Source organism: Eurosta solidaginis, chromosome 4 (assembly GCF_040869045.1).
Source record: "Eurosta solidaginis isolate ZX-2024a chromosome 4, ASM4086904v1, whole genome shotgun sequence".
Lineage (NCBI taxonomy): Eukaryota > Metazoa > Arthropoda > Insecta > Diptera > Tephritidae > Eurosta > Eurosta solidaginis.
In genome coordinates, this window is record NC_090322.1 from 46,074,410 (window position 1) to 46,088,914 (window position 14,505).

Here is a 14,505-nt window from a genome sequence, read left to right on the forward strand (position 1 = left end):
CGGGATCATTTGGGATACCTACCGGCATCATTTCTGGATGGTTTTTGGGATTCGTTCGGGATCCCGTCGTGGTCCTTTCGGGACTTTTTTTCGACTAATACGGGATCATTTGCGGACCCTTTCGGCATCATTTCTGGATAGTTGTCGGGATCCCGTCACTGTCATTTCGGGACTATTAGGGGATCATTTGAGGACCTTTCCGGCATCATTTCTGTATTGTTTTCGCAATCCTTTCGGGATCCCGTCAGGGTAATTTTGGGACTTTCTCGGGGCTAATACGGGATCATTTGGGGATCCTCTAGGGGTCGTTTCGTGACTTTTTCTGTTTTATTTCGGGATCATTTGGGGACCCTTCCGGCATAATTTCTTGATGGTTTGCCGCATCCATCAGGGTCATTTCGGGACCCTTCCGAGATCATTTCTGGATCCGTCCGGGATGCCGTAGGAGCCATTTCGGGATTTTTTGTTACTTTTCCGGGATAGTTTTTGGACCCTTCCGGGATCATTTCTGGATCTGTGCGGGATCCCATCTGGGTCATTTCCGGACTATTTCGGGATCATTTTGGGATCCTTCCGGAATCATTTCTGTATGGTTTTCGCGATCCGTCGTTGATTTCCTCGAAGCCATTTCGGAACCTTTTCTGGAGTATGTCGGGGTCATTTGGGGACTTTTTCGGGATCATTTGGGGCTCTTCCGGCATCATTTCTGGATGGTTTTCGGGATCCGTGCGGGATCTCGTCGGGGTCATTTGGGGACTTTTTCGGGATCATTCGGGGGCTCTTCTGGCATCATTTCTGGATGGTTTTCGGGATCCGTCCGGGATATCGGCGGGGTCATTTGGGGACTTTTTCGGGATCATTTGGGGGCTCTTCCGGCATCATTTCTGGATGGTTTTCGGGATCCGTCCGGGATCCCATCAGGGTAATTTCGGGACTATTAGGGGATCATTTGTGGACCTTTCCGGCATCATTTCTGGATAATTTTCGGTATCCGTCCGGAATGCCGACGAGGTCATTTCGGGATTATTTCGGGATCATTTGGGATACCTACCGGCATCATTTCTGGATGGTTTTTGGGATTCGTCCGGGACCCCGTCGGGGTCATTTCGGGACTTTTTCTCGACTAATACGGGATCATTTGCGGACCCTTTCGGCATAATTTCTGGGTAGTTGTCTGGATCCGTTCGGGATCCCGTCACGGTCATTTCGGAACTATTAGGGGATCATTTGGGGACCTTTCCGGCATCATTTCTGGATAGTTTTTGGAATCCTTTCGGGATCCCGTCAGGGTCATTTCGGGGCTTTTTCGGGATCATTTAAGGATGGCTTTCAGGATTCGTCCGGGAACCCGTCAGGGTAATTTCTGGACTTTTCCGAGACTATTTCGGGATCATTTTAGGACCTTCCCAAGTTCATTTCTGGATGGATTTCGGGATTTGTCCGGGATGCCCTCAGGGTCATTTTGGGACTATTAGGCGAGCATTTGAGGACCGTTCCGGCATCACTTCTGGATGGTTTTCGGTATCCGTTCAGATTCCCGTCGGAATAATTGCGGAACTTTTTCGGGATCATTGGGGTCCCTTCCGACATCATTTCTGGATGGTTTTTGGGATTCGTCCGGCATCCCGTCGGGGTCATTTCGGGACTTTTTCTCGACTAATACGGGATCATTTGCGGGCCCTTTCGGTATCATTTCTGGATAGTTGTCAGGATCCGTTCGGGATCCCGTCAGGGTCTTTTCGGAACTATTGGGAGATCATTTGAGGACCTTTCCCGCATCATTTCTGGTTAGTTTTCGGGATCCTTTCCGGGTCCCATTAGGGTCATTTCGGGAATTTTTCGACATCATTTAAGATTGGTTTTCAGGATTCGTCCGGGATCCGTCAGGGTAATTTCTGGACTTTTCCCAGACTATTTCGGGATAATTTTGGGACCCTCCCAAGATCATTTCTGGATGGATTTCGGGATCTGTCCGGGATGCCGTCAGGGTAATTTTGGGACTATTAGGTGATCATTTGAGGACCTTTTCGGCATCACTTCTGGATGGTTTTCGGTATCCGCTCAGGATCCCGTCGGAATTATTGCGGGACTTTTTCGGGATCATTTGGTGTCCCTTCCGGCATCATTTCTGGATGGTTTTTGGGATTCGTCCGGCATCCCGTCGGGTTCATTTCGGGACTTTTTCTCGACTAATACGGGATCATTTGCGGGCCCTTTCGGCATCATTTCTAGATAGTTGTCGGGATCCGTTCGGGATCCCGTCAGGGTCTTTTCGGAACTATTAGGTGATCATTTGAGGACATTTCCGGCATCATTTCTGGATAGTTTTCGGGATCCTTTCGGGGTCCAGTCAGGGTCATTTCGGGGCTTTTCCGAAACTATTTCGGGATCATTTTGGGACCTTCCCAAGATCATTTCTGGATGGATTTCGGGATTTGTCCGGGATGCCCTCAGGGTCATTTTGGGAATATTAGGTGAGAATTTGAGGACCGTTCCGGCATCACTTCTGGATGGTTTTCGGTATCCGTTCAGATTCCCGTCGGAATAATTGCGGGCTTTTTCGGGATCATTGGGGTCCCTTCCGACATCATTTCTGGATGGTTTTTGGGATTCGTCCGGGATCCCGTCGGGGTCATTTCGGGACTTTTTCTCGACTAATACGGGATCATTTGGGAACCCTTTCGGCATCATTTCTGGATGGTTTTCGGGATCCGTCCGGGATCCCATCATGGTAATTTCGGGACTATTAGGGGATCATTTGGGGACCTTTCCGGCATCATTTCTGGATAATTTTCGGAATCCTTCCGGGATGCCGACGAGGTCATTTCGGGACTATTTCCGGATCATTTGGGATACCTACCGGCATCATTTCTGGATGGGTTTTGGGATTCATCCGGGATCCCGTCGGGGTCATTTCGGGACTTTTTTTCGACTAATACGGGATCATTTCTGGATAGTTGTTCGGAACCTTTTCGGGATCATTTTGGAACACCTTCAGGGATCATTTCTGTGTGGTTCTCTGGATACGTCTAGAATCGTGTCGTTGTCATTTCGGATTTTTTGTGACTATTCCGGGAACTTTTGGAGACCCTTCCGGGGCATTTCTGGATGGTTTTCGGGATCCGTCCGGGATCCCGTCGATGTCATTTCGAGACTATTGGGTGATTTTTTGAGGACCTTTCCGGCATCATTTCTGGATGGTTTTCGGGATCCGTCAGGGATCCTGTCGGGGTCATCTTGGGACTTTTTCGGGATCATTTGGGGTCTCTTCCGGCATCATTTCTGAATGGTTTTCGGGATCCGTCCGGGATCCTGTCGGGGTCATTTTAGGACTTTTGTGGGATCATTTGGGGTCTCTTCCGGCATCATTTCTGGATGGTTTACGGGATGCGTCCGGGATCCGATCCGATCGGGGTCATTTCGGAACTTTTTCTCGACTAATACAAGATCATTTGGGGAACCTTTCGGCATCATTTCTGGACGGTTTACGGGATCCGTCCGGGATCCCGTCGGCGTCATTTCGAGACTATTGGGTGTTTTTTTGAGGACCTTTCCGGCATCATTTCTGGATGGTTTTCGGGATCCGTCAGGGATCCTGTCGGGGTCATCTTGGGACTTTTGCGGGATCATTTGGGGTCTCTTCCGGCATCATTTCTGGATGGTTTTCGAGATCCGTCCGGGATCCTGTCGGGGTCATTTTGGGACTTTTGTGGGATCATTTGGGGTCTCTTCCGGCATCATTTCTGGATGGTTTACGGGATCCGTCCGGGATCCTGTCGGGGTCATTTTGGGACTTTTGCGGGATCATTTGGGGTCTCTTCCGGCATCATTTCTGGATGGTTTTCGGGATTCGTCCGGGACCCGTCGGGGTCATTTTAGGACTTTTTCGTGATCATTTCGGGTACCTGCCGGCATCATTTCTAGATGGTTTTCGGGATCCCGTCGGGGTCATTTCGTAGCTTTTTCTGGATAATTTCGGGATCATTTGGGATCCTATCAGGTTATCAGCTCATTTAGTTCTTTTGTTTACTCAATTACAAAAATAAAAAGCATTAGACAGAAAACAAAATTTTAAACAGATAACTTGATAAGCAGGCTAACGCGAATAGCCCATATATTTAAATTTCTCCTTGCGGACGGGGCCGCGGGTAAAGGCTAGTATATTATAAATGGCAAAGTTTGGATGTGAAGATGTTTGTCCAGACGTTTGTCTTTGTGACTCAATCACGCAAGAACGGCTGGACCGATTTGGATGAAATTTTGCACACATGTAGCCTATAGTCTAGAAGGATCTACTAGCTATATATTTTTCAAAAGGGGCGTGGTCCCCGCCCCCTCGGAACAGCTATAATTTAATTATTATATTTTTTCGTCTTTGCGACTGAATCACGCCAGAATGGCTACACGGATTTTGATGAAATTTGGGACACAGACAGTAGTCTACTAGCGACATTTTTTTCGAACATGAAAAGAGGGGTGGGGTCCCACGACTCCTTCGAGCAATTACTTTTTAATAATTTTTACACATTATAACTTTACGTATACTGGCCTTCACCAATATCACAGACTCATGGGGTCAAATAAGTCGAGGGCTTACAAAGTGAGCAGTGACACCCTCAGTCCCGTCCACCCCTTTATCACCCCCTCTGGTGTAAAATTTATAAATTGTTATAACTCAATATACATTTTTTCCTAAATCAATAGTTTTTGGTATATGGCACATACAGATCGCGATCTAGAAAATTTTGGAACAAAGAGCAGCGGTCCTTCTCCTCCCGCCATCCGCCCTCCTTCAATTGTTTTTATTAGCACGCTTTTATTAGGTTTACCTGTATGTTTCTTTGTAACTCTTCATTCGCTCCAACGCGCCTGTTGCCTTATTAAAATGGTTCTAAAATTAGCTTCGCCTTATTTGTAATCCCGTTAGGATCATATCGAGACCCTTCCGGGATGATTTCTGGATGGTTTTCGGGGGTGTTTTCGGGACTTTTTCGGGATCATTTGGGGTCCCTTCCGGCATCATATCTGCATGGCTTTCGGGATCCGTCCGGGATCCCGTCGGGGTCATTTCAGGGTTTTTCGGGATCATTTGGGGTATCTTCCGTCATCATTTCTAGATGGTGTTAGGTATCCGTCCGGGATCCCGTCGGGGTTATTTCGGGATTTTTTCGCGACTAATGCGCGATTATTTGGGGATCCTTTCGGCATTATTTCTGGATGGTTTTCGGGATCCGTCCGGGATTCCGTCAGCGTCATTTCGGGACTATTAGCGGATAATTTGGAGACCTTTCCGTCATCATTTCTGGATAGTTTTAGGGATCCGTCCGGAAGCCTACGGGGTCATTTCGGGATAATTTGGGGTATCTACCGGCATCATTTCTGGATGGTTTTCGGTATACGTCCGGGATCCCGTCGGGGTCATTTCGGGACTTTTTCGGTACCATTTGGGGTGCCTTCCGGCATCATATCTGGATGGCTTTCGGGATCCGTCCGGGATCCCGTCGGGGTCATTTCAGGACTTTTTCGATATCATTTGGGGTACCTACCGGCATCATTTCCAGATGGTTTGCCGGATCCATCAGGGTAATCTCGGGACCATTTTGAGATCGTTTGGGGACCCTTCCGAGGGTATTTCGGGATCCGTCCGGGATGCCGTAGAAGTCATTTCAGGGCTTTTACGGGATCATTTGGGGTACCTTCCGTCATCATTTCTAGATGGTTTTGGGTATCTGTCCGGGATCCCGTCGGGGTCATTTCGGGACTTTTTCGCGAATAATACGGGATCATTTGAGGACCCTTTCGGCATCATTTCTGGATGGTTTTCGGGATCCGTCCGGGATCTCGTCAGGGTCATTTCGGGAATATTTGGCGATCAGTTGGGAACCTTTCGGGCATCATTTCTGGATAGTTTCCGGGATCCCTCGGGGATCCCTTCAGGGTAATTTTGGGGTACCCACCGGCATCATTTCTGGATGGTTTTCGGTATTCGTCTGGGATCCCGTCGGGCTCATTTCAGGACATTTTCGGGATCCGTCTGTGATCCCGACGGGGTCATTTCGGGATCATTTCGGCATCATTTGGGGTACCTACCGGCATCAGTTCTGGATGGTTTTCGGGATCCGTACGGGATCCCGTCAGGGTAATTTCCCTTGCGGCGTCATTTCAGGGCTTTTTCGTGATCATTTGGGGTACCTTCCGTCATCATTTCTAGATAGTTTTGGGTATCTGTCCGGGATCCCGTCGGGGTCATTTCGGGACTTTTTCGCGAATAATACGGGATCATTTGGGGACCCTTTCGGCATCATTTCTGGATGGTTTTCGGGATCGTTCCGGGATTCCGTCAGCGTAATTTCGGGACTATTAGGGGATAATTTCGGACCTTTCGGGCATCATTTCTGGATAGTTTCTGGGATCCCTTAAGGGTCATTTCGGGATCATTTTGGGGTACCCACCGGCATCATTTCTGGATGGTTTTCGGTATTCGTCTGGGATCCCGTCGGGATCATTTCAGGACTTTTTCGGGATCCGTCCGTGATCCCGACGGGGTCATTTCGGGAGTATTTCGGGATCATTTGGGGTGCCTACCGGTATCATTTCTGGTTGGTTTTCGGGATCCGTCCGGGATAATTTCGGGACTTTTTCGGGATCATTTGGGGTCCGTTCCGGCGTAATTTCTGCATGGTTGTCGGTATTCGTCTGCGATCCCTTCGGGGTCATCTCAGGACTTTTTCGGGATCCGTCCGTGATCCCGACGGGGTCATTTCGGGACTATTTCGGCATCATTTGGGGTACCTACCGGCATCAGTTCTGGATGGTTTTCGGGATCCGTACTGGATCCCGTCAGGGTAATTTCTGGACTTTTCCGAGACTATTTCAGGATCATTTTGGGACCCTTCCCAGATCATTCCTGGATGGATTTCGGGATCTGTCCGTATCCCGTTAGGGTCATTTAGGGATCCGTTAGAGATCCCGTCAGGGTCATTTCGGGACTTCTTCGGGACTATTTCGGGATAATTTTTGGATGGTTTTCAGGATCGATCCGGGAGCCCGTCTGGGTCATTTTGGAACTTTTTCAGGGCTAATTCGGGATCATTTGGGGACCCTTCCGGCATCACTTCTGGATAGATTTCGGGATCTGTACGGGAACCCTTCAGGGTAATTTAGGGACTATTTCGGGATCATTTGGAGACCCCTCCGGCATCAATTGATGGTTTGCCGGATCCATCAGGGTAGTCCTAAACTTTTTGGGTTAAACCATTTTGGGATCATTTGGGGACCCTTCCGAGGGTATTTCGGGATCCGTCCGGGATACCGTAGAAGTCATTTCGAGATTTTTTTTTTACTTTTTGGGGATAGTTTTGGGACCCTTCCGGGATAATTTCTGGATTCGTGTGGGCTACCATCGGGTTCATTTCCGGACTATTTCGCGACTAATACGGGATCATTTGGGGACCCTTTCACCATCATTTCTGGATGGTTTTCGGGTTCCGTCCAGGATCTCGTCAGGGTCATTTCGGGACTATTTTTATTTTATATTTCGGGATCATTTGGGAACCTTTCGGGCATCATTTCTGGATAGTTTCCGGGATCCCTCGGGGATCCCTTCAGGGTCATTTCGGGACTATTTCGGGATCATTTTGGGGTACCCACCTGCAACATTTCTGGAAGGGTCTCGGGATCCGTCCAGGACCCCGTCGGGGTCATTTCAGAACTTTTTCGGGATCATTTGGGGTACCTTCCGGCATTTCTAGATGGTTTTGGGTATTCGTCCGGGATCCCGTCGGGGTCATTTCGGGGCTTCTTCGCGACTAATACGGGATCATTTGGGGACCCTTTCGCCATCATTTCTGGGTAGTTTTAGGGATCTTTCCGGGATCCCGACGGGTTCATTTCGGGATTATTTGGGGTACCTACCGGCATCATTTCTGGTTGGGTGTTTGGATCCGTCCGGGATCCCGTCGTGGTCATTTCGGGATAATTTGTGGTACATACCGGCATCATTTCTGGACGGTTTTCGGGATCCCGTCAGGTTGATATCGGAACTTTTTCGGGATCATTTAAGCATGGTTTTCAGGATCTGTCCGAGATCCCATCAGGGTAATTTCTGTACTTTTCCGAGACTATTTCTGGATCATTTTGGGACCCTTCCAATATATTTCCTGGATGGATTTCGGGATCTGTCCGTGATCCCGTCAGGGTCATTTAGGGATGTGTTCGAGATCCCGTCAGTGTCATTTCTGGACTTCTTCGGGACTATTTCGGGATCATTTTGGGATGGTTTTCGGGATCCGTCCGGGAGCCCGTCTGGGTCATTTCGGAACTTTTTCAGGGCTAATATGGGATCATTTGGGGACCCTTCCGGCATCACTTCTGGATGGATTTCGGGATCTGTACGGGAACCCATCAGGGAAATTTCGGGACTTTTTCCGGAATATTTCGGGATCATTTGGAGACCCTTGAGGCGTCATTTCATTTTTCTGTATTATTTCGGGATCATTTGGGGACCCTTCCGGAATTGAGATGGTTTGCCTGATCCGTCAGGGTGATTTGGGGACCCTTCCGGGGTCATTTCTGGATCCGCCCGGGATGCCATAAGAGTCATTTCGGGACTTTTTTGTTACTTTTTCGGGAGTGTTGGGACCTTCCGGGATCATTTCTTGATCCGTGCGGGATCCCATCGGGGTTATTTCCGGACTATTTCGGGATCATTTTGGGACCCTTCTGGAATCATTTCTGTATGGTTTTCGCGATACGTCGTGGGTCCCCTCGGGGTCATTTCGGAACTTTTTCTGGACTATGTCGGGATAATTTATTAACCCTTCTTGGATATTTTCTGGATGGTTTTTGAGATCCGTCCGGGAGCCCGTCAGGGTCATTTCGGAACTTTTTCGGGACTATTTCGGGATCATTTTGGTACCCTTCAGGGATCATTTCTGTGTGGTTCTCTGGATAAGTCTAGAATCGTGTCGTTGTCATTTAGAGTTTTTTTGGGTCTATTCCGGGAACTTTTGAAGACCCTTTGGGGGCATTTCTGGATGGTTTTTGGAATCCGTCCGCAATAGCGTCGGGTTATTTCGTTGCTTTTTATGGATAATTTCGGGATCATTTGGGGATCCTATCAGATTATCAGCTCATTTAGTTTTTTTTTTACTCAATTACAAATATAAAATGCATTACACAGAAACTAGCGTGAATAACCCATATATTTCATTTTCTCCTTGCGGACGGGGCCGCGGGTAAAGGCTAGTATATATTATAAATGGCAAAGTTTGGATGTTTGTCCAGACGTTTGTCTTTGTGACTCAATCACGCAAGAACGGCTGGACCGATTTGGATGAAATTTTGCACACATATAGCCAATAGTCTAGAAGGATCTACTAGCTATATATTTTTCAAAAGGGGCCTGGTCCCCGCCCCCTAGGAACAGTTATAATTTAATTATTATATTTTTTCGTCTTTGCGACTGAATCACGCCAGAATGGCTACACGGATTTTGATGAAATTTGGGACACAGACAATAGTCTACTAGCGAAATTTTTTTCCAACATGGAAAGAGGGTTGGGGTCCCACGACCCCTTCGAGCAATTACTTTTTAATAATTTTTACACATAACTTTACGTATACTGGCCTTCACCAATATCACAGACTCAAGGGGTCAAATAAGTAGAGGGCTTACAAAGTAAGCAGTGACACCCTCCGGCCCCCCTCCCCTTTATCTACCCCTCTGGTGTAAAATCTATAATAAATTGTTATAACTCAATATAAATTTTCTCCTAAATCAATAGTTTTTGGTATCTGGCACATACCGATCGAGATCTAGACAATTTTGGAGGAACGATCAGTAGTCCTCTCCTTCTACTCCCGCCATCCGCCCTCCTTCAATTGTTTTTATTAGCACGCTTTTATTAGCTTTACCTGTATGTTTCTATGTAACTTTTCATTCGCTCCAATGCGCCTGCTGCCTTATTAACATGGTTTTATAATTAGCTTCACCTTATTTGTAATCCCGTAAGGGTCATATCGAGACCCTTCTGGGATCATTTCTGGATGGTTTTCGGGATCGGTCTGGGATCCCACCGGGGTAATTTCGGGATCATTTTGGGACCCTTGCGGGATCATTTCTGTATAGTTTTCGGGATCCCGTCGGGGTTATTTTGGGACATTTTCGGGACTATTCCGGAATCATTTCGGGACTATTTCGCGATCATTTGGGGACTTTCGGGATCATTTGGTTGCTCTTCCGGCATCATTTCTGGATGGTTTTCGGGATCCGTCCGGGATCTCGTCGGGGTCATTTGGGGACTTTTTCGGGATCATTTGGGGGCTCCTCAGGCATCATTTCTGGATGGTTTTCGGGATCCGTCTGGGATCCCGTCGGGGTAATTTCGGGACTTTTTCGCGACTAATATGGGATCATTTGGGAACCCTTTCGGCATCATTTCTGGATGGTTTTCGGGATCCGTCCGGGATCCCGTCGGGGTCATTTCGGGACTTTTTCGCGACTAATACGGGATCATTTGGGAACTCTTTCGGCATCATTTCTGGATGGTTTTCGGGATCCGTCCGGGATCCCATCAGGGTAATTTCGGGACTATTAGGGGATCATTTGGGGACCTTTCCGGCATCATTTCTGGATAATTTTCGGGATCCGTTCGGGATCCCGTCATAGTCATTTCGGGACTATTAGGGGCTCATATGAGGACCTTTCCGGCATCAATTCTGGATAGTTTTCGGAATCCTTTCGGGTTCCCGTCAGGGTCTTTTCGGAACTATTAGGAGATCATTTGAGGACCTTTCCGGCATCATTTCTGGATAGTTTTCGGGGTCCCATCAGGGTCATTTCGGGCCTTTTTCGGGATCATTTAAGGATGGCTTTCAGGATTCGTCCGGGAACCCGTCAGGGTCATTTCTGGACTTTTCCAAGACTATTTCAGGATCATTTTGGGACCTTCCCAAGATCATTTCTGGATGGATTTCGGGATCAGTCCGGGATGCGTTTCAAGGTCATTTTGGGACTATTGGGTGATCATTCGAGTACCTTTTCGGCATCACTTCTGGATGGTTTCCGGTATCCGTTCAGGATCCCGTCGGAATCATTGCGGGACTTTTTCGGGATCATTTGGGGTCTCTCCCAGGATCATTTCTGGATAGATTTCGGGATCTGTCCGGGATCCCGTCAAGGTCATTTAGGGATGCTTTCGAGATCCCGTCAAGGTCATTTCGGGACTATATCGGGATCATTTCTGGATGGTTTACGGGATCCGTCCAGGATCCCTTAAGGGTCATTTGGGGACTATTAGGTGATCATTTGAGGACCTTTCCGGCATCACTGCTGGATGATTTTCGGTACCCGTTCGGGATCCCGTCGGAATCATTGCGGGACTTTTTCGGAATCTTTTGGGATCCCTTCCGGCATCATTTCTGGATGGTTTTCGGGATTTGTCCGGGATCACGTCGGGGTTATTTCGGGACCTTCTCGGGCTAATACGGGATCATTTGGGGATCCTCTAGGGGTCGTTTCGTGACTTTTTCTGTATTATTTCGGGATCATTTGGGGACCCTCCCGGCATAATTTCTTGATGGTTTGCCGGATCTATCAGGGCCATTTCGGGATCATTTAGGGAACTTTCCGAGATCATTTCTGGATCCGTCCGGGATGCCATAGGAGTCATTTCGGGATTTTTTGTTACTTTTCCGGGATAGTTTTTGGACCCTTCCGGAATCATTTCTGGATCTGTGCGGGATCCCATCTGGGTCATTTCCGGACTATTTCGGAATCATTTTGGGATCCTTCCGGAATCATTTCTGTATGGTTTTCGCGATCCGTCGTGGATCACCTCGGAGCCATTTCGGAACTTTTTCTGGAGTATGTCGGGGTCATTTGGGGACTTCTTCGGGATCATTTGGGGGCTCTTCCGGCATTATTTCTGGATGGTTTTCGGGATCCGTCCGGTATCCCGTCGGGGTCATTTCGGGACTTTTTCTCGACTAATACGGGATCATTTGGGGACCCTTTCGGCATAATTTCTGTATAGTTTTCGGGATCCGGACGGGGTCATTTCGGGATCATTTGGGGTACCTACCGGCATCATTTCTGGATGGGTTTCGGTATCCGTCCGGGATCTCGTCGAGGTCATTTGGGGACCTTTTCGGGATCATTTGGGGGCTCTTCCGGCATCATTTCTGGATGGTTTTCGGGATCCTTCCGGGATCCCGTCGGGGTCATTTCGGGACTTTTTCTCCACTAATACGGGATCATTTGGGAACCCTTTCGGCATCATTTCTGGATGGCTTTCGGGGTCCGTCCGGGATCCCATCAGGGTAATTTCGGGGCTATTAGGGGATCATTTGGGGACCTTTCCGGCATCATTTCTGGATAATTTTCGGGATCCGTCCGGGATGCCGACGAGGTCATTTCGGGATCATTTGGGATACCTACCGGCATCATTTCTGGATGGTTTTTGGGATTCGTCCGGGATCCCGTCGGGGTCATTTCGGGACTTTTTCTCGACTTATACGGGATCATTTGCGGACCCTCTCGGCATTATTTCTGGATAGCTACCGGGATCCGTTCGGGATCCCGTCACGGTAATTTCAGGACTATTAGGGGATCATTTGAGAACCTTTCCGGAATAATTTCTGGATAGTTTTCGGAATCCTTTCGGGATCCCCGTCAGGGTCATTTCGGGACTTTTTCGGGATCATTTATGGATGGCTTTCAGGATTCGTCCGGGAACCCGTCAGGGTAATTTCTGGACTTTTCCGAGACTATTTCAGGATCATTTTGGGACCTTCCCAAGATCATTTCTGGATGGATTTCGGGATCTGTCCGGGATGCCGTCAGGGTCATTTTGGGACTATTAGGTGATCATTTGAGGCCTTTCCGGCATCACTTCTGGATGGTTTTCGGTATCCGTTCAGGATCCCGTCGGAATAATTGCGGGACTTTTTTGGGATAATTTGAGGTCCCTTCCGGCATCATTTCAGGATGGTTTTTGGGATTCGTCCGGGATCCCGTCGGGGTCATTTCGGGACTTTTTCTCGACTAATACGGGATCATTTGCGGACCCTTTCGGCATCATTTCTGGATAGTTGTCGGGATCCCGTCACGGTCATTTCGGGACTATTAGGGGATCATTTGAGAACCTTTCCGGAATCATTTCTGGATAGTTTTCGGAATCCTTTCGGGATCCCCGTCAGGGTCATTTCGGGACTTTTTCGGGATCATTTATGGATGGCTTTCAGGATTCGTCCGGGAACCCGTTATGGTAATTTCTGGACTTTTCCGAGACTATTTCGGGATCATTTTGGGACCTTCCCAAGATCATTTCTGGATGGATTTCGGGATCTGTCCGGGATGCCGTCGGTTCATTTTGGGACTATTAGGTGATCATTTGAGGCCTTTCCGGCATCACTTCTGGATGGTTTTCGGTATCCGTTCAGGATCCCGTCGGAATAATTGCGGGACTTTTTTGGGATAATTTGAGGTCCCTTCCGGCATCATTTCAGGATGGTTTTTGGGATTCGTCCGGGATCCCGTCGGGGTCATTTCGGGACTTTTTCTCGACTAATAAGGGATCATTTGCGGGCCCTTTCGGTACCATTTCTGGATAGTTGTCGGGATCCGTTCGGTATCCCATCAGGGTCTTTTCGGAACTATTAGGAGATCATTTGAGGACCTCTCCGGCATCATTTCTGGATAGTTTTCGGGATACTTTCGAGGTCCCATCAGGGTCATTTCGGAACTTTTTCGGCATCATTTAAGATTGGTTTTCAGGATTCGTCTGGGATCCCGTCAGGGTAATTTCTGAACTTTTCCGAGACTATTTCGGGAACATTTTGGAACCCTCCCAAGATCATTTCTGGATGGATTTCGGGATCTGTCCGGGATGCCGTCAGGGTCTTTTGGGACTATTAGGTGATTATTTGAGGAGCTTTCCGGCATCACTTCTGGATGGTTTTCGGTATCCGTTCAGGATCCCGTCGGAATAATTGCGGGACTTTTTCGAGATAATTTGGGGTCCCTTCCGGTTTTTGGGATTCGTCCGGCATCCCGTCGGGGTCATTTCGGAACTTTTTCTCGACTAATACGGGATCATTTGCGGGCCCTTTCGGTATCATTTCTGGATAGCTGTCGGGATCCGTTCGGGATCCCGTCAGGGTCTTTTCGGAACTATTAGGAGATCATTTGAGGACCTTTCCGGCATCACTTCTAGATGATTTTCGGTATCCGTTCGGGATCCCGTCGGAATCATTGCGGGACTTTTTCGGAATCATTTGGGATCCCTTCCGGCATCATTTCTGGATGGTTTTCGGGATTCGTCCGGGATCCCGTCGGGGTCATTTCGGGACTTTTTCTCGACTAATAAGGGATCATTTGCGGGCCCTTTCGGTACCATTTCTGGATAGTTGTCGGGATCCGTTCGGGATCCCGTCAGGGTCTTTTCGGAACTATTAGGAGATCATTTGAGGACCTTTCCGGCATCACTTCTAGATGATTTTCGG